Here is a 23990-nt window from a genome sequence, read left to right on the forward strand (position 1 = left end):
CACTGTGAAGAGTGGCTTGTGAGCCGAAGTCAGCCTGCTAACTTTCTGTCTGCTTTAAAGTTGACATAGAGCTGTGCTCCTGCCACAAGGTATCTGTGCTGGGGTGGGGATGCTATTTGCCCACAGGTTAGGCTGGAGAGGACTTGGTCACATCTGTGACACTATGTCCAAACTGCTTTGACAAGAAGTTGGGACCGTGCTCTGGCTCCTGAAACGTGTGGGATGTTCCTCTCCAGAAAGCCTAGGAGCACGGGCTAAGGTGGTTCCCTCCCACAGGGTCTGTGCACCCCGTCAGTAATTTTTCTTGCAGCTAGAATGAAAGGCTTTTGATGTGCTTAATATTTGCACAGTGCAGTTTATGAAAATGACAAAATAATCTCCTCCAGTTATTGCTGATATGAGGGTAAGCTTACAACCCCACCTTTGACTGATTAGAATTAATAACAAAGTTGATGACACCTGCATATTCATCACTTTTGAAAAGTAGCCTGGTACAGTTATTTTGAGGTTACAGATTGTTCACGCTGTCTACTACTATTTAGGCTTATGCTTACCACTGTCTGATAGTGGTATAAGGGCTTAGTATGGTGACCCAGAGTGACTTGGTGCACTTCCTCACAGCACACTTAATTTAAGGTTTCTCTGTTAGCTTACACAATAATATGCTGTGTCACATACCCTTACCACGTATTATTTCACTTTCTGATGGGAGACTTCAAAAATAAAACACTAAAAGAAAGGTAGGGGAAAAAAATCATGGAGTCAAATATGTGTTTGGGCTGAAACACGGTGATTTGCAGCTCTGTGTCAGCCTATTGGAGACTGTGCATAAGGACAGCCCCACTCAGCTTTTGTTTTAATTGGGGCAGTCTTTATGACAACAGAGCTTTTTATTTTAAAATTCCATTCCTATGACAAAAAAGGAAATATAAGCTATGTGATGAATTGTAATGAGGGGGGCAAGTATTGCAGGCTATTCCTGACTGCATGTTTTTGGCTGATGGCCATGACGTCAAGAGGATTTTAGGTTCCATTTACCATGGATATCCTCTGAGACAGACTTTCTGTTGCACAAGACTGAACCAGCTATCCCATAAGAACCATCTGCTTTCAGTCCTTGCTTAGGAAGTTTGCTCCATGGTTCATTTTGGAGTAAGATCTCAGCAGTGGAGGATTGGAGTGTCCACAGAAAAAAATGGTGTCCCCATTTCTGGGACAAGGGAAGTTTTGCTCATCTACAGGAGTATAAAATTTGGTCTGGGGTCTCCAGCTGAGAGCTGAGACCTTCAGGTGCAGATGCAATGTTCCTATTATATACTTTCACCCTATCTTTAGTCATAACATCTTCTGCTGAGGTATCGCTATAGAGATCTCAGTCTTTGTCCAAAATTTCATTTGTACAATAAGAAGCTTTTAAAACCAAAACCAAACATATGAAATTCTCTACCCTTATGGCCTCTATATCAGTGCTCATGATGAAATTATTTTGCTGCAGGAGTTATGAAAATTAAGGGGGGTGCTGACCTGTAGCATTAAAGCCAAATTTGCACCTTACCTGGGGCACAGGTGAAAAGACAGGGGAATTTAACTTAAACACTGTGATACAGCACTGATACTGAGGTTATTAGATGAACATGTACTTATTTCTTAAACTCTGGTATGGCACACACAAAAGCTCCAGTGACTTTCTGGGTTTACATCTGAGCATTGCTCCTCTATTCATTAAGTACCACCAAGCAGTATGTACAGAGAGATGGTCTCTGCCTGGATGACCTTTCGGTCTCAAATGTATTTTGTGCAAGATTTGATTTGTGAGTCTGCTATTTTTAGACATTAAGGACAATGAAAGATCAATATGTGCTATTAAAAACAAGCAAAAGACTAGGAGTCAAGAACATCAGATTTATATCTTGGTTTTCCTGCAGATGTACTGTGTGGGCTTTGGGAAATTACTTAGCTCTGCCGGGTCTGTTTTATTTGTCTGCCACAAGGGATGTGCTGAGAAGATTTAAATGCAGTAGATGTGTTTGCGATATAATATCTTTCTCATCTAGACTTCCACTGTCTAATTTGTACTAAAGAATTCTCCCTGGTGTGAAAATAATTGCCTGAAAAAAGGACATAGGTTTAAAATAAAATTTCCATTGTGCCACCAAGCTGTTGTCAGAAATATTTTGTTAGTCAATTTGTTCTCTTTTATCAATCTAAAAAGAAAAAGAGCAAAAACTCATCTTGTATCTTGAATTCACCACTTTTTCTAAAGCTTGAAACCATCACTTGTCGTTACCAGAAAATGTCACAGATAGCATGCTCTCATGCTCTGATAAGACATTTTCCCTTTCCTTTTTGTATGTGTCCTTTTGACAAGAAACCAACTGTTTTGTTTGTTTGTTTGTTTTTAAATATAATTTTATTTGAGTTAAAAAATTTACATTGCCTTTCATTCAGAGCTAGCAATGGGAAATTCCCTGTGGGTCTGATAACTTGATTCAGAACACAACTGGGAATTGGATGCTTATCTAGTCCTGAGCAATGTCTAATGCTCTTGAAAACGATAAAAATCAGACAGGTGCCTGTGAGTCTTTCAATGCATATTTGCTTCTGCAGGCCTGGGAATTTGTGCACGACATCCTTGTTGTTGTGGGCTAGGAATGGTGTGCATGTCTTCTCCACCTCCCAGCTGCACTGCTGGCTCACTGTGTGTGTGCGTGTGTGTGTGTGATTGGGAGGGGAAGGGAGGAGGGAGAGATTTTTTTTTTTTCCTAGAGGAATGTAAGGAATTAAAATTATTCTTTTTTAAAAAAAAAAAAAAACAACTTTTTTTTTCCCCCTTTTTAATAAACACGTTTATTTTTTTTCCTTCTGTAGTTGATTTGAGCAATATGGTGGTTATATTTTCATATTTCTTATTTAATCAGACTGAGGCTGATCTTCCTATTTAAAATTTTATACCTTTATCTAATTCTATATGTGAATTATGATCACAGATCTTTTTGGTAGCTTTTGTCTAAATCTCACAGCTGGAGTTGAGACATGGGACAAACTCTACATCAGAAAGTGCAAGTCTCCATGGAGCGAGCTAGAGAGGCTGGCCTGACCGGTGAGGATGGCAGTCAAATCACATCCCCATGGGAGAAAGGATACATTAGTAGGTCACGTTTGCACAAGAGGTGAATATGTGTAGGAAATTAAGCAGACAAACCATAATTTCAATTCAGTGGGACTTCCTGACATTCCAAAGTCTATTTTTTTTTCTAAAGAAACTGAAAACAAAAAACAGGTATGAAAAACAGAGTTAATATTGAATTATATTCTATATAAAGTCCATCTTGGGTCAGTCAAAGCATTCTGTTTTCATTCTGGCTTTTTCAAATTTGATGTATTAGTATGATCTGAATTAGAATAAGACAATCATATTTTAGTCTTTTTCAAAATCTAAAAAAGCACATTGTTTTTATCCCCGCGGGAGATTTCAGTGTCAGTGAAATGATATTTTCCAATGGGAAAATGCTGGGTTAGGAATGTTTAACTTATTCAGTTATTATTTCTCCTTTCAGGAATTATAGAATCGTAGAATAACCTGATTTGGAAGGGACCCACAAGGATCACTGGGTACATGAAATGTCCTTCACTGGATATTTTGTGTCTAATTTCTTGCCTTGTGACTGCATGTAGGTTAGTCTGAGAAATGGTACACGCAGAAAGCAGAAAAGCTTATCTGATTCAATCTCCAAATGTGCTGCCACTTTTAGCTACAGTGCCATATACATTCTCAATAAACAGCTTCTCAAAGAGACAGTACAATTACTAGTCAGCCAATATTTAACCTTCATTTAGCCTTATATTCAGGCCATGCCCAGCAAATCAAGCTGCCTGATGCATATGAATTTTAATCATTTTTTCAGCTGTGCCTCTTCAAATGGATGATGATTGCATTTTTCTGCTGACTAAATCTGTGAAATTCAATATATCAAACAATGCAGAGTCTGACCAGAGGGAGGAGCACATTGCAAAGTTGGCTCTCAGAGTCCTTGGGAACAGGAGACTTGGTTAGGTGGAGCTGGAACAAGAAGAATTGGGATTTTGTACCCTACCCTGTGTTTGAGTGTTGTGATACATTGACAGTTTCCATGGTGTTTCAGACATCATCTCATCAGTGTGCTTTAGTTCTCCTACCAGATATCTGCAGGAGAAGGATATAAGAGAACCATGTTTGAAAGAAGCTGCAGTGCATAGCTATATCTTTGGTGACTCTGCTTGCAAAGCGCGAAGTGCTGATGAAACAGAAGATCTGTCCTGACCTTTTAAGAATGCATTGCCATTGATCTGTGGGCTTCCTCCTGAATTCTGGCCTGCAGATTGGACTGTCTCTTCCGGCATGGTGCGCGGGCAGCCTGCTTTGCAATTTCCTGACAAAACAGGAGGGAGCGGGCAGTGAAGGCAGCAGGCTCCAGCTGAGCAGCCTGCTGCTGCCTCCATCCTGGCAAGGCTGTTTCTGAAGCGGTGCAACCTGACCCATCAGGGCAGAGGATCCTAGGTAGCAGAGGGTGTGGGGAAGACCCCTGGGAGTTCATTTAGGCTAATAATTCTGTTTACGGTTTCCAGCCTAGCCAGCTGCGTTTCTAGGTTGCTTTCGTAACAGAAGCAGCAAGAATCACTGCCTTTGCATGAGTTCCTCTTGCCTTCCTATTTCTTTTCCATAGGCTGAAGCAACATCTTTAATTCTCATACCAGAGGACCCCAGAAAATAAACAGTTCAGACAAATATTCCAGTTTGGTTACCTCGGTATTGGAAAGAACTTTGGGCTCAGTCTATTTTATGGTCAATCTAGTCACTATATTCAGAGCTGCTGGGGAAAAGCCTCTCATACAAGTGACAGGAGAGGAGCAGATGTGGTTGCCCAGCTGCACACCAGCATGCTGAGATGCAGTGCCACATCGGGCTTCCCATGACCTGACCTCAGGCTGGGACAGGCTAAAGGGAGTCCCTCTTCCTCCAGGGTCTCTGAGTCCCGTGCCCTTTCTCTCATCTCATGAAGGGGTGGAGGGCCACAGGAAAAACTAGATTTGGATGACAGAAGGGTGAAGAAGCAGCATTGCTCATCTTGGGGAAGAAAGTGATAGAACAGCTCCTGTTGTTCACAACTCTGCATAGATCCCAAAACTGAATGAGATCAGCACCTCAGCAGCTTGTTCCTCTCTCTCTATCCCTTGCTGGGGAGGCAGAAGATGGGGATGGAACAGATAAGAATCCCAGGTGGGAAATGAAGAAAAGAAAAATGTATCCTCTAACACTTCAAAATTCAGAGTTTGATTAAACCCCATGACTTGTTGAAAACTCTAGCTTTTATGTGCAATTTGACAGGATCTGTTTCTTCTCCAACACGTTCAGGCTAACACTGCAAGATGCAATAGCTCAGACACACCTGTAGCAAGTGTCCCTGGGGCAATGCCTATGGGTGGCATTAGGCAGAGCTGCTCTGCTGCCTGCTTAAATGCTGAGAATATGAACTCTAAAAGTATTTGGCCTCATAAAAGGGGAAAAGCACTGATTACGTGACAGCTATTCTAAGATGGTATCCTTTAAGACATACACAGAGTCCATCTATTGCAGAAAAGCATAGCTGACAGCTATATTGGCTCTATGCTACATAATGCATAGCATACGTATCTCCCTTGAGGAACATGCATTAACCACACAGTAGTAACTGTGACTGCCAATAGACCAAGACATGTCTGGGCATTGGTGAAGTCCCACATCACCATGATGCCAAGGGATGTCTGGGAAAAAAACCAACAACTTTTGTCAGAATGGTGCTTGTTGTGAAACCAGCATTTTCTATAATGGCTTGTACCTGCTACACACTTGTGCTGCCATGACTGTGAGATAAACATTTCATTAAAATACATGTGATCTTTTTCACCTCTTGTTGTGTAGATATCTTAAAAGCATAAATCAAGTCTGCATGTTTGGATGGCTTTTGTTTTTCTTCTTAAAATGCTACTTAAAAAAAGATTAGAATATTTAAGGTTTGCTCTGCAATAAGTTTACTGACATAGCTTTTTATAAAAAATGTCACATTTTACTGTGAAAATGTTTGTGAACCCAAGATTAAAGACAAAACAGTGTGAACATGCAGCTTAGTATGCTGTAAAATTTAGGAAATAAGGAAGATCACTAGCTTTTCGACAACAAAATCTGTGAATCACCCACAAAGTATTCTAGTGGCTGTTTGTGGTTAATGGCATTGCTGAAGCCCGGTTTAGCTGTTGTGAAATAGGAGGAGGAGATGAAAGAGAGTTTGGGGTAAAGCACTTGCTTCTGCCAGGCAGATGCTGGCGTGATGTGATGTTTGGAAAAGCATCATTAAAAAATAATAATAAAAAAGAAATGATTCTCTATCCTAAATCTCTTGGATTTTTGTTAAGCAATAAAATTTGTTGGTGGGGTTGGCTGGTGGTTTTATAACAGTGCATCCTTTTAGGTGGGCTGGAAAACAAGCTAAACATGGGTAGGTGGTACTTGCTTTTAGGAGAGACAACTTGAAGAAATCAGTTTTCTAAAAATATCTTAGTTTCAGAGATGGTAATTTTGACTTATATTTCACTGGAAAGAGTCCCAAGAGGACTTGTGTAGATTCAGAGCTGCTCAGTGGTTTTCAGAAGAAAGCTCTGAATCCTGACATTATCACTGAAACTGTCATATCTGCTGTTTGAGAAGGCCAGCCATTATCACGGATCAGCCTATGAAAAGGAGATGGAAAAGGGGGTATGTGAGAATTGGATTACTCCAGCTCTGGCTAATAACAGCAAAACTGCTTTCTGTTTTTTTAAACAAGCAACCAAGCAACCCCCTCACTGGTCCCTGGACCTGTGCTTAATTCATTCATCCAACACCTCCTCCTCTCTTCTCTCTGTTGGCTTATGCATGGACCTGCCTCTAGCCCTATTATCCTGCCTGTGACCTGTTGGTAGTGAAGCCCGTGCTATGTGGAGAAATTTTGCTTAGAGACTTTGAAAAATAGTTTTACTTTCTTCATTGTAAAAGCTGAAGGGCCTCAAGGCTGAGGTCCTGTCTGAAGGCACCCCACACTGTACATGGCCCAAAGCTAATGTGTCTGCTCTGGGATGAGGAGGAAGAGAAGGAGGAAGAGTAGAAAGAGGAGGAAAAGGAGGAGGAGGAGGAATATTTGGGTTAATTTTCTTAGTGTTTGTAATGATAGTTTTAGGTAGTAGAGTTATACCCTTTCATTTTCATTATAGGAGAGAGTTTAAGCAACCACACTTTTTGTTTGTGCTATTATTTAGAGAGTCTGCTTGAATCCTTTATGAAAACCTTTTAAAGGGAAACTGTTAAACACACTGAGCTTAAAAATTCATCTGCCATAATGATGATCTCTAATTAAAATTTAAATTAGGTTTATTGAATCAGCTGTTGTTATCGTTATTGTAACAAAAGTATCAGCCAATCCAAGAGTTAATGTAGCCCAGATTTTTGATGAACTTTTGCAGACCTTCTAGCTGTTATGCAAAGAAAATCATCTGCGCTGTTAAAATCCTCCCACTAAATAACAAGCGCATTCAGATTTTTTTTTTATTCTTCTTCTAATTTTTTTTTTCCAGTTCATAGGATGAGACTTAGGATAAGTTGATGCTTTCAGGTTAATAATCTTGTCTATCTGTCAACGTTAGCAGCATATTTTGAAGTGCAGGCCCAAGCAAAAACTGGTTGCCTCAGGGAATGAGATGCAAAATCTTTCACTTCTGAAGCAGTGTTTAATATTCCAGTTATGTCAAAATCTGTATCCATATTTTAGCTGTGTGGCATCCAGTCTGATAATAGGTGCTATTCATGTACCTTCTAGTAGATCAATAACCATTTTAGAAAAAAAAATCTTGGTTTATTTGATTTTGGTTTTATTTGAAGTGGCAAAAATGAAGCTGATTCAGATCTTTAATTACTGCCTGGAATTTAGCAATGAGTCTAATAAAGGAGAATAGCAGCAGTAGAGCTGGGATTTTAGGAAATCTTTGGTACTACTCTCCTGATATTTCTATTCTGGGAAAAAAACAGGAACAACACACTTCAAACTCTAGGGTTTTCAATCTAGCACTTTCCTCAACGTCTGAATTCATTTAGAAGGTAAAAAAAAAAAAAAAAAAAAAAGAAGAAGCAAAACCAGCAAAAGGGTATTTTGCTCCTTTCCTTGTTCATGTCTATTAAATATTTAAACTATCTGTTCCTGAGCAAGGCATAGACAAATCAATCTGTGACAATGTGCTGTCTGATTTTGGAACAAATATTTCAAACTGGTGACGGAGCATGAGAAATTCAGAGTTTCTTTGGCTTATATACCTCACTTACAGAAGCAACAAGGAGTTAACAGGACTCTAGCACCCCAAAATTCTCTATAATTTTAACAATATTTATCTGAGCTGGTGAGAAAAATTAGTTGCATTAGTACAGAAAAAATAATCAGTCTGAGGAGAGGTGGCTAGTCCTGGGGTAGGCTGGGTGAGGAAGCAAGGAGAAAAGGGCACTCACACCCCAAATTGTGCAGTCCCCAGAGGAAAGGTACTTGAAATACTGCAGAGGAGCCTTCAATCAAAATGAGTGGGCATTCGAAGCAAGAAGCACCTTGTGTAATGGCCTACACAATTTTGTCTAGTTTTACTGGGGAATTATTTTTTGTTTATCATTGAGGCTGGGCTTGGTGTTGACCAAAAATGCTGAGCTTTTTCTCAGGGAACAATGATCACAAAGTACATTGGCAAAGAATTGTTCGTCTCAGGGTGTTGCGATGCTAAATGAAAGCTGGTGGGTACACAGGGCATGTTCTGTTCCAGCCCTTCCTGGCCATAGGCACTTGAGTGCTTTCAGCTTTACCTCTGTGGGTTGTTTCATTCCTCTCTAGCAGTCATGAGGTGGCACTCTTCTACCAGAAGACATAGCTCACAAAGACTTTGAAGTGTGCATATATCTAAACTGAGAAAAAAAAAGCAATGCCTGGAAAACATTATTAACAGATTATTGTAGAAGTTCCTTTTGAAATGTTTGGACAGGGACATAACATACCACCAGGATGGTGTGTGCTTGTGACAGGAATGTAGTAGACAGAGGAGGTATCTTGCTGGGCTCTGGTTGAACTAAAGGTTAGTAGCCTACTCGATTTTCTTCTGACTCCCATATAGATTTGAAGCATTTCTGTGCACCAGCTGCAGACTATATTCTTCTTCACGACAAGCACAATTACACAGTCTCTTTCTTGCAGCTTTTATTACTGCTGCCAGACCACTGCTAATTTGGAGCACTTCATTGATGTATGCTTTGTATAATGAGTACTTGGCTAAAACTGGACATCCTTCACTCTGATGATGTCCTGCCTCTCAGAGAATAAACTAGAACAGGCTCTGAGTTTCAGAGGTAAAAGGGGGAGAGATCAAACCCAGGCACTGCTGACTAAAGAGCTCTGCCTCTAATGTTGTGTATGAGTGTTTAACAGGACTGTTTAAAAAATGTATGCCACAGCAAATGGAAAACACAAGGCCAGATTCTAGTCTCAGTTAACAGCGGTTCAAGTTAGGAACATCTTCCACCAGGACACAGATGTTCCAGACTGTGAACCTGAGCCACATCTCCACAGGTATACACATCTACGAGATCCTTGCTAAGTCCCAAGCCACATAGCAGATGCCTGTTTGTGAGCCAACTTCCCCTGGCTCCTGCTGAGTTCCGAAGGCATACTTAACCTCTAGGATGGGAAAGAGAAATAGCATTTGGCATGCTCCCTTTGGAAGGTTACTGACTCCTCTCCTTCATGCTTCCAGTTAACAAGGCTTGGGTGACAAGGGAGCACAGGGGTGGTTTGAAAGCCAGTTGTGCTTCTTTCAAACCATGTAAATCACAAAGCCCAGGAGGAAAAATGCAAGAGTTTGGAGATGAGGCACAAAGCCCAGGAGGAAAAATGCAAGAGTTTGGAGATGAGGCAGGCAAGCAAAGAGGGCATGTGTTTGGGAATTCAAGAAAGCACTGGAGGAATTCTGGGTCTAACCAGCTATGTGCCACGCAGTCAGCCTGTCTCTCTTCTCCCTCCATGATAAAAGTTTTCCCTGGATGCCAAATGAAGTAAACCACCACTGCTTTCACTTCATACTCACTCTAGGCAGAGTTTTCATTTATTTATTTATTCATTTATTTTTAACAGAGAGATAAAAGAAACAAAAACTCTGCATGAGGCACTTTATTATCTAACTCAGCCTGGGACAGGTGGCAGGTGCCAACTTGGCTTCTTCCCCTTGCCTCTCTGAGTACTGCTGAAGATCTGGGCCCTGATGTGAGTGGGTGCTTGTCATCTCCTGAGGCTGAACTCCTGTCTGGTAAATCTGAGATCGACATCTTTTTGGGCAGAACCCCCTAAACCCAAACCCTGATGTTACACTGCCTTAAGAAGTGACTACAGAACTCCCACATGCTATGTGCCTATGAGTATAGAACATTATCTTCTATTTTTTTGGTACAAACAAGATTATTAGCTTCCTGTGTTTCCTATCAATTTTTAAATTACATTTTACTCTGATTTTACTGGAAATGGAGGTCAATGCAAATACAATAATACACGCAAAGGATGTATTATACCAATCAGTTTACTTCAGAACCCAGAGGCCCAACAGGGAATGAATTACTGAGGCTCAGAAATGATAACAGTAGTAACGTTTAGCTCTTATTTCTCATGACTTTTTACCTGAAAGTCTCAAAGGCAGGGAAAGATTACTGCTATTTTTTTTTTTTTTTGTAATAAACAATGGGGAAAGTGAGGCAGAGAATGCTGACTTGCCCCAAGGCCTCGTAGAAGGTGTGTAGCAAAGAAATACTACTGTCGTGAGGATACACACATTTTGACTGCCATCTGGGTGCACGCAGGCTATCTGTTGTCCTTTTGATGTGAGCCAGGAGGATTTTTTTGGCCTGAAGCACTGATGCAGTTTTCATGGAATGTTAATGTTTTGGAACTTTTTTTTTTCCCTTGAAATTCTGTTATTTCAACACAAAACAAACTTCTGCTAATTTCAAGAGTCTCAACAGAACTCAAAATCTTTCCTAAGACCATTTCTTCCTTTTGCTTTAAGCAGAGGAGGATATAGACGACAAACCCGGGGAGCCTGTTCTGGGAACACAAGGCTGAAGGGATGGGTCAAGGCAGAGAACATGAATTCTGGACTCATGATTTTGCTTCCTTGGCCTTTTTCTTTTGTCTGTGCAGTGGAATCCTCCATTTCTTTTAATCATGATTTAAAAAATGTGACTCTCAGAATAATGGAGAATTTGCCTGTGGGTGCTGTGATAACATGAGGCCGTGACACTCATGCACACATATACAGATGTACAGAGATGCACGAAGCTACCAGGTTCAGTGTTTCTGGAGTTCCCACATACCCCAAATAACAAATCCTTGATGTGTGAGCCTTGGAAATCCTCAGACCCTTCACATGCTTAATGAGATAGATTGATTATCATCAAATGAAAATTATTTCTGTCATATGAGGGGAGGAGAATTTAACTGTCAGCAGTGCGAAGACAATTAACAGACTCCAGAGAGGCACTGGGATGGTTAAGACATGGTTACAAGAAAATAACTGGGAAATGATGGATAGATCTGGCTATTATAAGCATATGGTGAAAATGAAAAACAAATCACCACAAAAATACTGGTGTGTTATGATGGGTTTAAATCAGCCAACACAGTGAGCAAAACTGTTATGCCATCATGGCACAGAAATGTTTGGGTTTTACATTTTTTGAGAAGTTTAATGGTATTTCCTCCCTCTCCCCACACTTGTTCCCCGCACACAAAAACAGTTGTAGTGCAGGAAGCTTCACTTGATTTCTAATTTGGGAAAATGCTGTAGCACAACTCATAATTCTTTTTCTGCACAGTTTACCAGGGTTGTATTACACATTCTGGCTGCAAGAAAGCACTGTAATAAATGATAGCTCTTTCAGCCTGTTGGCAGTACATGGTCTGACCATCAGTCTTGTAAATGTTCCCATAACCATTGAAAAGTTGAAATAATTTGGAACTTTGGCTTAACACATTATTAATCACAGAGCAAAAGGGTTGCTCTGATTTCACCAGACATACTAATGTTAAAAAAAATCTATGATAATCTCAGATGCCAGTACAGGGATAAAAGCACAGCTAATCATATTCTGCTCCCATGACTGAATACAGGTTTCAAGCCCAATATTTCAGGAAGCATTCCTCAAAGTTTGGTATGAAGGTTTTCATTTAACAAATCCCTTTGTGAAGTTGGCCAGATTGTTTGTGTGTTGATGTGTGTCCCCGAGGGAAGGAGAGGCCAATTAATATCTCATTCACATTCCTAACTGATAATGAGAAAGAGAAATATGATACAATCCCCTCTAGATGTAATATGCCTTTTGGGCTAATCAGGAGTCCCATTTCTACAGGCTTTCAACCACAAACTGACGTGTCCAAAGCCAACAAAAATATGAAGGTCCAATCTAAGCTTCACAAAAATCAAAAGTAACTTCTTGCTACATTTCTTGGCTTTTATAATGGAGTGGATTAAGGTCTGGATGGCAATGGACATTAAAGGTCTGCGTAGGAATGGCATTGTGCTTCAGAAACCTTGGTCTTTGGGGAATTTCTCTGTTTTTTCATGTGACTGCTGAATCACATGAATGCTTCTGAATCCAAGTGTGGTAATACATTTGAAGGGACAACAAAAGAACTCTTTCAGAGGAAATCAGTCCAAGGTAATAAGGATGTCATAATTTGGGTTATTCATATCATAGAATGGTAGAATCATCTAGGTTTGGAAAAGACCTTCAAGATCATCAAGTCCAACCACCAACCTCGCTCACCAAGTCCCATCACTAAACCATGTCCCTAAGTGCCACTGAAAGGCATAATTCCACTTCATGAGCTCTTGTGATACCTAGCAAAAATATCACAACAGCTTTCTACTATCTACAGTGCCACATTAAATCCAGATCAGGCTGGCCTGCTGCTGTTTGGGTTATTGTTGTACCTTGAACTAAATTGCTGTGAGCAAACATCTCAAAAGAAGGAGCATAATCAGAGCCCTGACTCTGCACAACTCCTGAATAATACTGTAGCTTGCAGCTCTGTTGCTAACAGGAGAAAGATGGAGATTAAGATGGCAGCTGCAAAGAGAAATTCACTTTGCAGCCTTTTCACATTATCATATTTAAGAGATAAAGCTACAGATATAACTGCTGAGATATGATGCTTTCTTTACAGGAGGACAGTTTGTATTTGCAAGGAGCTTTAAATGTTTTCTCACAACCACTTCCATCTCCCTTGGTAAGCTAATTTTGAAAGTTAATGGACTAGATCCTTCAACGTGTTAATGCTGCATCGTACTGCTTCAGTGGTGCGAAAGGGCACTATAGCAGTCTTCTTCTGTTACTGGAGGTTCTCTGGGAACTGCTGAGCAATATGGGTCAGCCAGAAGGGATCTTCCTTGAGCCCTGGTACATCAGGAGCAAACACTTCTGGGGAAGAAGTGGAACAAGAGAGGTAACTGATCTTGAGTGACTACTGCCTTGGGGCTGTAGGCTGACTGCAAAAAATGATTTTAGAGGCTACTGATAGAGCAAATAGTCCCAAGATTGGAAGCCATGATGCTGTTCCTCTAACCAAACAGTAGATGTGTGTCCATGCCGCTTTTGACTGCATATTTGGAAGAAAGTAGGAAAAATGTCAAGGAATAAATGATTTTTTTTTTTTCAATTCTAATTCTTTCTCTTAGTTGTGCTGACAAAACACATATATATATATACATTTATATATATATTATCTTTTTTCATGAGGTACACCTACGGGCACTTGGCTGTGTTTGGTGCACACTGTGCTGAGTTAGGCACTAGCTGCTCTGAGAGGTGATGCTGACTGGGATGGGGTGTGTGTGCACCAACACATCCACTGTGCAGTCACAGGGGAGTCTAAAGGATAGTGCTGTGGGTTGCACCATCTACCCATATCCAGCAATGCACCTACTTACAAACTCTGCGCTTACATGATTCAACCCAGGGTTTGTGGAAGTTTTTTGTAAAGACCCTTGAAAACCACAGGGTGCGGCGGTGATGGTGTCCATTAAAACAGCCCCAACTGTGATAATGTTTGTCAGAAAGAAGAGGAGGCTGGCAGGGAGCAGTAATAACTCTATCTGGCCAGTTTTAATCTGCTCTCTTAAGTCAGTCTGACTCCAAGCCAGGAATAGACACTGAACCAAAGACTGACTCCATGGAGAGAGCTGCTCTCTGCCTCAGCCTTCTGATGAGAATACAAGCCCGTGGTAAACCAACATGAACACAGAATCTACAAAAGGAAACAACAGTGTACAGGCAACATAATGGGTCACTGTTACAATTTGGTGCCATCATATAGCCATAGTTTAAACTTCCTGCAACTTAACTCTGACTTCATACAGGAGACTAGACATTCACATGTCTGGTTGCTTCCCACACATGAGGAGAAGGTTGCTGTTTCCGATTTTTCATCAATAGAATAGAATAGAATAGAATAGAATAGAATAGAATAGTTCAGTTGGAAGAGACCTACAAAGATCCACCTTGGATGATCTCATTGAAATTAGTCCAGTGCTAGAGATGTGAATAGGTCTAAAGCGTGACTGTTTGTTCTCCTCCACTTCAGGTAAATGCAGCAGAGGCTAAGGCAGGCATTATGAAACCTAATATCCTCACATGTCCTCACACATACTTCTGAGGCAATAAACAGCCTGAAGCTTATGATGAACAGGAATAGCATTGTCTCCTCTAAAATGACCATGAGCCCTCCGATGGTTCTCTTTGTCCTACAAATGCTGCCTGCATGTCATCCAATACATCTGCCTGGGCCTTGCATATTGTCTGTATTTACTGAACATAACTATGTGGACACCAGATGAGTTTTTCACGTGGTGTTTGTCCTGCAGACAGCAGAATATGGCACAGAGAAATCAGTTTGTGCACTGTCCCTTCCTGTTAAACATTGCGCTGCTGAGACGGTTCCGCACCACCCTCCAGACCTGACTTTAGGCCTGTATTGTCCTTCTTCATCTCCTGTCTGGGCAATGCAAGGCAATGTAGCAAGGCATAAAAGCATGGGGTCCAATGCACGCAGAATGCTGACATGTCCAGAGACACATCTTAACTCTCATTTGGTCTGTATAGCAAGAATAAACACTTGTTCTTATTTTCAAGATGTTCTTTACCCCAGACCAGAATAACTGTGGACTGCTTCCAAGGTGGGTTAGGGTGATCAAAGTGGAACTTCTCTGTTTTAACAGAAGCAAAAGACTGGGGAATAAACTGCAACAACTAAATATGTTCTTAAAACTCAGTAGTTTTTATCTGAAATGCAAGACTAACATTTTGGACTTTATCTTTTTAATACAAATGCAGAATAGCAGCCATCACATCTGACATGCTTCTTTTGATGCAGGGATGGGAATGGCCACTTCTGATACATTTCAGTAGTGCTGTATAACATCTGCAGCATAGACATCACAGCAACAGGGATCTGTCTGAGAATGGGACAAAAATGAGCTCCCTGGGTAGAGAGTAATGAGATCGTCAGGGAACACTTCTTCCTGGGAAAAGCATCACTTACAAAAGGGCTGTTGTTTCTCAGGGCAGTCAGGAAAGGCCTGTGGGAAAGGAGACAGCACTGGGATATCTGAAGGAGAGAATAACAACTTAAGTGGTCAAGAGCATTTTTTTCAGGGTACATGCATTGCTGAGGACAGGAGGAAAAGGCAGGTCTGAATTTGCCTTTTCTCTTCCTATTTTAACACATGTGAAGAAGCAGAGTGTCAATCAGTTGGGCCACCTATGAACAAAGTGGGTGGATCAGTGGGACAGGCCCTCAGGGGTCACGACCATCTAAGCAGGTGAGGTTGTGGGCTGATTCTTTGTTTTGCATTAGGCTTTGGTGCTCTGGAAAGGACTAAATCTCTAGGCTAACACAAAGACTGCTGCTATGCTGCACTTTTCTGAAGGACTGCCATGCAGAAGCACCATAGAAAGCATTCAGACTGAACAAAAAATGCTGTGCAATGGAAAACTGAAGCTGTATAGAAGTGCCAGGCATGGGAGCAGGCATGCCCCTTTCTACCTTGTGGATAAATACAGCTTCTCAATATACCATGGAGAACTTGAGAAAGTAGATTTGATTCCAGAACATGTAAGCCTAAAACTCATTGCTTTTGGCAGCATGGAGAGACGTGATTTTCAGGATGTATCTTTAGGTTGTCAGCACCAGAACACAACTTAAAATGTGCATAACAGTATCTGGAGAAGTTTTGAACTGTTCACATCAGTGTGAGCAGAGCACATTTGACATGTTCAGTCAAGATGCTTATGCATTATCTGTGTCCTAAGCCATCATGGTCCTGGTGTTGGTAACTTTCCTGCTACCAATTGTATGATTCAGGATTCTGAGGTGATCAGCTCAGGTAAACCTGAGATGAATGTGTATCTGTGCTTTGTGAGGTGAATCCGCCCTAAGGGAGGACACTGGGGGAGAAAAGAAAACTTACTTTATTTTTCCTGCTGTCTGTTCTTTTCGTTTCCTTGTTAGAGAATGACAGATGCCTGCCTGTCAAACTGACACATCGTCATGTGTAATCTTGAGCTAAATGAAGGCTGTAATTTGACTAAGGGGCTCTGACAGGTTTTGAAACAAAGAAGTTTTAATACTAAACCTGGAGGATTTCATTCACTAATAATATAGGTGCTGCATAATCTAGTTTTCATAAACCTTTCTAATTGTAGGAGCTGGAATGTCCCTCAGTCTTCTCATCTTGCTAAATTCAGAGGGACTGAGCAGAGGTGAAAGATCTGGTGGAACAGGCAGCTAATGAAGTGAAACTTCAGGAAGGTCAGATTCAGCAAATGAAGATCTTGGGTGATTTGATGGCTGCTGAGAGAGCTGTGTGGAAAAAAAGCTGAAACTCTTGCAAAACACATAATTGGTCTGAGATTAATTTCCCAGCTCTCAGCTCGGATCAGTGTCACAAAATTAATAAATTGGTATATTTTGATGAAGTCTGTACTTACACATGGGGGCAGGTATAAAACTAGTTATGATTCAGTACAGTGGATTAAAGTCCATGATGCTGTCAGCATGGATACAAAGCTTGAGGTGAAAAGCTGTAGGTCAGAACTGAAGCAATTTTTCACTTGTGCTTCCTCAGAGTTTATTCCACAATAATCTTCCTATGCCCCATATGAAAAATGTAGCAGCTGAGTGGGAATCAAGCACGTGGTTCAGACCTAATTGCTCTTAGCTCTGACCGATCAAGTTCACTTGGACTCTGGTTTGCATACAGGCAGACGGGATAGTCTTATGGAGCCTCCAGAAGAAAGCTGGGCTTGTACTTTGCCCAACATCTGTAATGTTTAGGCTGGAAGACTTCGGAGGTAAGCAAGCTGGTTAAAACAATGGAGTATTTTTCTGTTCTTCATCCTCAGAGGAAAGGGCTCCTGTTTCTTCCTTCTGTAACCAGGACTTGGTCAGTGGGCTGACAACGGGATGCAGGTTTCCCTTCTTTGAAGACAGCCAAAACATCATAATAAATGAAGGCTTCTCTTCTCCTAGCAAGTCTCAACCCTCTGTTAGAAGGGAGGGAATCTCTTTTCCTTTGCTAAGAGTCTACTTTAGTAGCACCCACACATTGATCCTTGTATTGGAAACTTAATAACTTACTTGAACATCATGCCTTTTTGATGGCAGTGGAAATAACATGACTTTTAAATAAGTAGAGGAGACTGTCATTGAAGTAGAGCCAGTTATGTGGGAGTCAGATGATTAAGGTAGATAGGATGTAGGAGGGAAGAAATACTATCATTTGGAAAAAAATACTGTATTTTGAACAGGTTTAATAATCTCTTCCAGGAAAGTGGGGCTGTTATTATTAAGTGCATTATCAACATTTAGATGCAGGGCTTGGTTCTCTGTTGATGTGCCTTCTCTGTAATTGTTCACAGCCATGCAAATAGCTTAGAAAATGAGTCTACGTTGTTAGAATTGTACAGTTGTAGTCTAGGGGAATTGTGTGCTCACTTTTTCAGATGTAGAGACAAAGAGGCAGAGGGTGAGGTGAGAGGGGGTTACTCTCTCATCCAGGTCATGCCAGTGTCTGCCTGTCTGTCTGTAATGCAATAGCCAATGATCTATTTTCTGATCTATTCATAAGGTCTGTTTCATTCTTGGTTCTTCTTTTTAACCTCGTTGTCTGGCCTTACCAGAGTCCTAGCTTAAGGCTGCCAAACACTATTGCCTTTTTTATATATTTTTTATTTTTTTATTTCCTGTGGGTGACAACACTGCTCCAGCATGGAGAGTTTGCCCCTTCCAGTATTCCCAGTTCATGTGTGCAAACACCTGAATTCATGCCTTGGTTTAAGGCATGTGCTCATTGCCTTTACATGCAGCAGTGACCAAAGCTGGCACCACTGTAAGCAGCCTGATGCAGTCGGAGCAGCTGGGGGGCTAGAGACAGTACTGTGGAGTGAGCATGGTGCTGGATGTCAGCCTCAGCAGATGGGCACTGGCTGATGCTGAAAGGTCTACTTTTGTTTCATCCTGGGAGTTTTGTGTCTGTCTTGCCGCACTCTGAAGATGTCTGGTTTTTGGAGATTGGCTTCTACATGGGGTCTGTTCCTGCTTTCTCTCTGTGAGACCCACTCAAAGCCAAATGAGGCAAAAAGACTAGGATGTGCCCAATTCGGGTGTTCAAACTGGGGAAGTAGAAAACCTGCATTGAAAAAGGGAAGTAGAAAACCTGCACTGAAAACCTAATAATGATCTAGATGCAATAAATGTCTTGTGGTCTGGATGTCTTGTGGTCTAGATGCAGTAAAATCTCAGTGTAGTGATTATGTAAATGTAATAAGTCCTTGTGATGATACGGTTAGACTTCACTCAAAGGCACAGGAATCTTTCCGTTGATTTTGGTGAACTCAGGGTGTTCTCATACTCACTGGCTAGCTGCTTCATCCTGGGGGTCTCATCATTTTAATATAAACATATACCCCTGGGTAGCATTTCATAGGAATACCTTTCTGTACTTTGTTTGTGCTGTAAATAAAAATTTTCCACAAGAAAATTTCCTTTTCTTCTCCTTGACAAACTTGGGCAATTTTCAAGCTGATAGAAAAATAAGGTAAAATGTTATCTCTGCTCTACATGCTTTATGCCAGATTTTAGAATGCAGCTACTTTCTTTCTTAGAACAATTTCTGCTCCCTGAGTTTGCAGAGGAGGAGCTCATTGACCCTGAACTCTAACCAGAATGACACCTACTGCTGTATAACTTAGCCTCTGAGCCTGCAAGATGTTCTGCTTTAGCAAGTATGTTTTGATTTGCATTAATTCCTCCATTTTTCTCTAGCTTTTCTTCCCACGTATGTAAACACCATATCCACAAATGAGTTAGAAAACAGAAAAGTAAAAACCCTGTTACTCACTTGTTACTTTGCTTGGGATTTCAGTGACCATGTATATTTGAGCGGCCTCTGCTTCACTCCTATGTATTGTAATGTAAAGCTCAGTGCTTTTTGCAATTTGTGGTTTAAAAATCATTGAGAATATTATTATTTTTTTTTCTTGTCAGATTACAACAGTTTTCAGGGTCCCTTTAGCACCAGGCCTTCAGACTCATGGTAATGAAGTTCAAGCTCATAAAGTTTGGAGTACAGAAAGCCAGTATCCCAGCACAAATTTTACAAGATTTTCTAGCATAAACTTACTGCAATTACATGAAGTATATGGAAAATACAGTTGCTGTATATTATCACCACCTACGTGGAGTATCCTTTTATCAGCACAGTTCATCACTCAGTTGTGTGATACTATGGTGTTTCACGACAGACATATCACATGATAATGTATTGAATTGTATTATAAATGCTAGTATGTATTTATGTGTTAACCTGCAATTTTTGCTTTCACAGCATCAGTTATACACTGAATGCTAATCTTTTGTCAGTAAACCTGTTGGTGCTCAGTGCTATTTACTTCCCCTATTGTTTATACAACATACAGGTGTGTTATGTATTTTGCCCATTTAAGTAAGTTATGTTCATCCTCAAATTAAATATTAAATTGCTTTAAAATTGATTTTTTTTTTCTTTTCTTATCTTCTCAAGTTCTGCCTAGCTGGAATAGTGGAGTTAAGGCATTCTGTACAATGCACTGATGTTTTTACCTGGAAGGTATCTGTCTGAAGTGGCCAGTGATAGCTCAGTGCAGGCTTTTTACGGGGGAAATGAGGCTATTCCTTGTTCAACAGTTTAAAAAGAAGCAACCTGAGGATTACACACTGTGGCACTCAGAGAGACCCCAAGGAATTGATCCAGGTCATGCCTTAGTGGATGGTGGCACTCTGATCAGACTCCTTTCCCCATAATCCTTTCCTTGTTGTCTCTGGAGTAGGATAGATGAGAAACATTATCTTGGTCTGTCTCTGTCCTGACATCACCAGAGTCCCTATGTAAGTAGCCCTAGTGAGCTGCAAAAAGACCCACATCGAGGGGCTGAGCACGTGTCCGAGCAGGAGGATGGTGTTACTGAAAGGCAGACTCCAGCTGCCTTCGGCCTGCTTGAACCTCCATGGGGTCCCAGATATGTGATGCCTCCTGCATCCCTGTGGGACAAGCATTTCTTGTCTTCACATCCTCACAATTGCCTGGGGAGAAATGCAATGTGCTACGATGGATCTGGGCTGTGAGGAGGGAGTGAAGTCCTGAACAGAGAAGGTATCCATAAATGTTAGTCTCGCTCTCGATATCTGTAAAACACACTGCTGAGAGGCAAACCAGAGCTAGAAAGCTTGACAAGTTGAGCCTTTATTCTCACACTGGTACTGCTGCATTCTGCCTTGCTCAGCTCCCCAGGCTCCCTCCCCTCAGGTCCCAAGCCTTCAACCTTTGTGTAAGCATGGCTTGGCAAGGAAACCCTCTCAGCTGGGTATTTTCTGACACTAATGCACTGAACAATCCCTCTCATGCATCAATCACAACTCAAAGTGGTGGTTCGTATTTGGCCCAAAGAACACTGGATATTTATTTGTTTGGTTTTTAGACACTAATTTTTGTTTTTGTCTTCATTTTTCCAAAGTTCAGGGGCTTGGCGTAAACAGATACTGAGATGGCAGAAGAAACAACACATAGCAGAAGCCAGTTTAGCTGAGCAGCTCTCTTACATCCTCAGGGACAGACCTTACAAAATAACTTAAATATTTTGTTTATACTTTCATCCAGCTGTTTTATATATAATACTTTACCCATACTAGTGGTTAAGATGTGACTTTGCCATATTAAGTTAAAGATGTCACTTCTAATTAGTGCTTAAGTGCCTGTCAAGTGCCAAGAGCAATTCTTTCAGTTTGTTATAATTCCTCACCAACATCACGCCTGTCTTCCTCATTCACACAAATCCCCTTTCAGCTTGGTGTGACTCAGCCAATACTTGTTCACATCTAGCCTGGCTGCTGATATTGCATCACTGGATGTTTTTGTTATTGTTTTGGCCCCTGGAAGATGTGTGATTATTCTATGTAACCTCCACATGGGTTTCTATGTCACAGTGATGCACTACATAAAGCCAGAAGTCAGAACTAGCTGAAGAACACGGGAACAGGAGACCACACCACTAGCCTATCATCCTCTTGCCATTCTGCAGTCCTTGGGTGGAAGATAGTGTATGAGTTGCTCTTATAGAAATGGCTATGATTATTTATTGCTTTCTGTGTATTTTTGGGGTTGCTTTGCAGTCATCAGAAAAATTTGTCTGCTGTCTTTTCAGCATCACAGATTGTGCTGTTGAGCTCCAAGGATCACATTATTATCCAGAAGAATACTTGGACATGCAGAGATTATTTGGCTTGTTAGGTCCTCAAAAAAAAAAAAAAAAAAAAAAAAAAAAAAAGTAAAGATATGTAAGATATGTGAAGATATAAAAAAAGAGGAGAGGAGTATGTCAATACCAGAACAGTGACATCTAAGACCTCATATCATGAACAGGTTTTCATGATCAAAAACCTCCTTGCTGCTGAAGTGAGAAAGGTTTAATTTGAAAAAAAAAATAATAAAAATCCAGGAGAACTCATGGATTATTTTTTTTACTGTCATTGTTATTCTGACCTGCTTGATTCACCTAGTGTAATGAAAAGAGTTTCAAAAGGGATCTGTTCTCTGTCTTGGCTGCCATAAGGAGGATCAGCCTTGAGATCTGTGTGTGTTTACAAGAGTATCTAGCTCTTTATTCTAGTTCTGTTATAATTTAAATGAAATAATTAGCACATATTTGTGATGAACCTGCAATACCTGGTGAGGTTTTGGCTCTTGGTTCCTTTCTGTGTAGCAGATGATGTACTGAACTGCATATGGCAGATGGAAAGGTTGGTAGGAGGTAGTGAATTGGGTACATAAGAAAGGAAGATATGCTGAGGTGTATTTTCCTGGACCAAGCATTGGTCCTAACAGTGTTTGCATTTACCCTGAAGAGTTTGTATGATAAAATATTCAATATTTGTTTGGGCTGTCTTTGTAGAACAACTTACTCCATGCATATGCAGAAAGAAAAGTTACAGTGGAGAACAGAGTGACTGAAGGACTGCTGCAATACAACATGCACAGGGGAAAGATATCCCGCCTGATAGCATCATTCATCCCATAGGTATGGAGTCTTTGCAAATGTCATCAAGTCCCCTTTTAATAGGCAAAAGTTCCCATATGGGTACTTCATCTAGATTATAAACATTTATCTGCTTCTAATCTTCCATTTGTCTTTTAATTAGAGTCTTAATTGCTTCTTCTTTGAGGCCATTAGAGAGCTGACAGGCATTGCACAATTCAATTTATTCCTTTGGGGTCCTAATTCAAAGGCCACCAGAGACTGAGACCTACTCCATGGATCTGGGAGAGCTTTGGATCAGGCTCAAAATTTTATAATAAACATTTGTACACATTAGTAGGGGCTGTTTCTGGACTGCATTTCTGTCACTGATGGCTTTTGAATACTCTGAGAGCATTTTATAGGGTAAAAGAAGGTAAATGTGGCAAGGTTAAGATTTATGTTGGGTGTTGCTCTGGATCTTGAGTAATTTAACAGGGTTTTAAAACTCTGTTGTAGCTGTGTTCAAGCCCTGAGGGGAGAGTCTGAAAGTGGAGTTTGAGCACTGTAGTAGAATAAGCTGTCCCGGAGCACAGACAGGCAACTTTCATTCAGCTGTTTCTAATTCATCTGCAAGTTGAAAATGACTCCTGGATCTATTTTGGAATATTTGTCTTTTGAAATGAGTTAGATCTTTGCCTCATTATTATTCGCTATGGAAAAATAAATAAATAAATAAATAAAAGAGCGATTTAATTGCAAAATTTGGATGGGGAAACAGAACAATTGTTGTTCTTCAGGGGAAAAGCTGGAGGAGGCCAACTGTGAATGGTGGGCTTGTGCTCATCCAGCTGTAACCGCTCTGATGCCTCCCCTAGAGATGATGTCAACCTCTCTGTCTCAGTTCTGGCTCACCTTCCTGCCCTGACCCACGCTGCAGCTCATGGTGGAAGTGCTGCAAGTGACTGTTTTGCTGGGGTCTTGACACACAACTTAATGCTACTTACAGCCTTCATCTCTAAAAGGAAGACTCTGCAGAAAGGTCTGGAAAGGCTTGAATTCCTGCAATACGACCGCACACCATTGGCCAGATCCATGGCTGCCACCTGAAAAGCACTGAACTTGGTTAGTTGTGTGCTGGTGAACTGCAGGGCTGTTGTGATGCACAGTCAGCTGCTGGCTTCTGTTTTCCCAAGAGAGCCTGCCTTTGATTTGTAGTAGGAGAAAGACATCTTCCTCAGACTGCAAAGCTGAACCCTTTCCACTTCACAGCCATGTAGATATGGCTACTGCCCTCAAAGCAGATTTTTGGCCAGAAAAGAAT

The 23990-nt window shown here is 40.9% G+C and overlaps 1 protein-coding gene across 5 annotated transcripts in view; it reads right to left on the minus strand.

The window, feature by feature from the left end:
- KCNJ6 (potassium inwardly rectifying channel subfamily J member 6) overlaps window positions 1-23990 on the minus strand; it is a 166335-nt gene that overhangs the window by 8181 nt on the left and 134164 nt on the right. The window lies entirely within an intron of this gene.

Source organism: Anser cygnoides, chromosome 1, assembly GCF_040182565.1.
Source record: "Anser cygnoides isolate HZ-2024a breed goose chromosome 1, Taihu_goose_T2T_genome, whole genome shotgun sequence".
NCBI classification, from domain to species: Eukaryota; Metazoa; Chordata; class Aves; order Anseriformes; family Anatidae; genus Anser; species Anser cygnoides.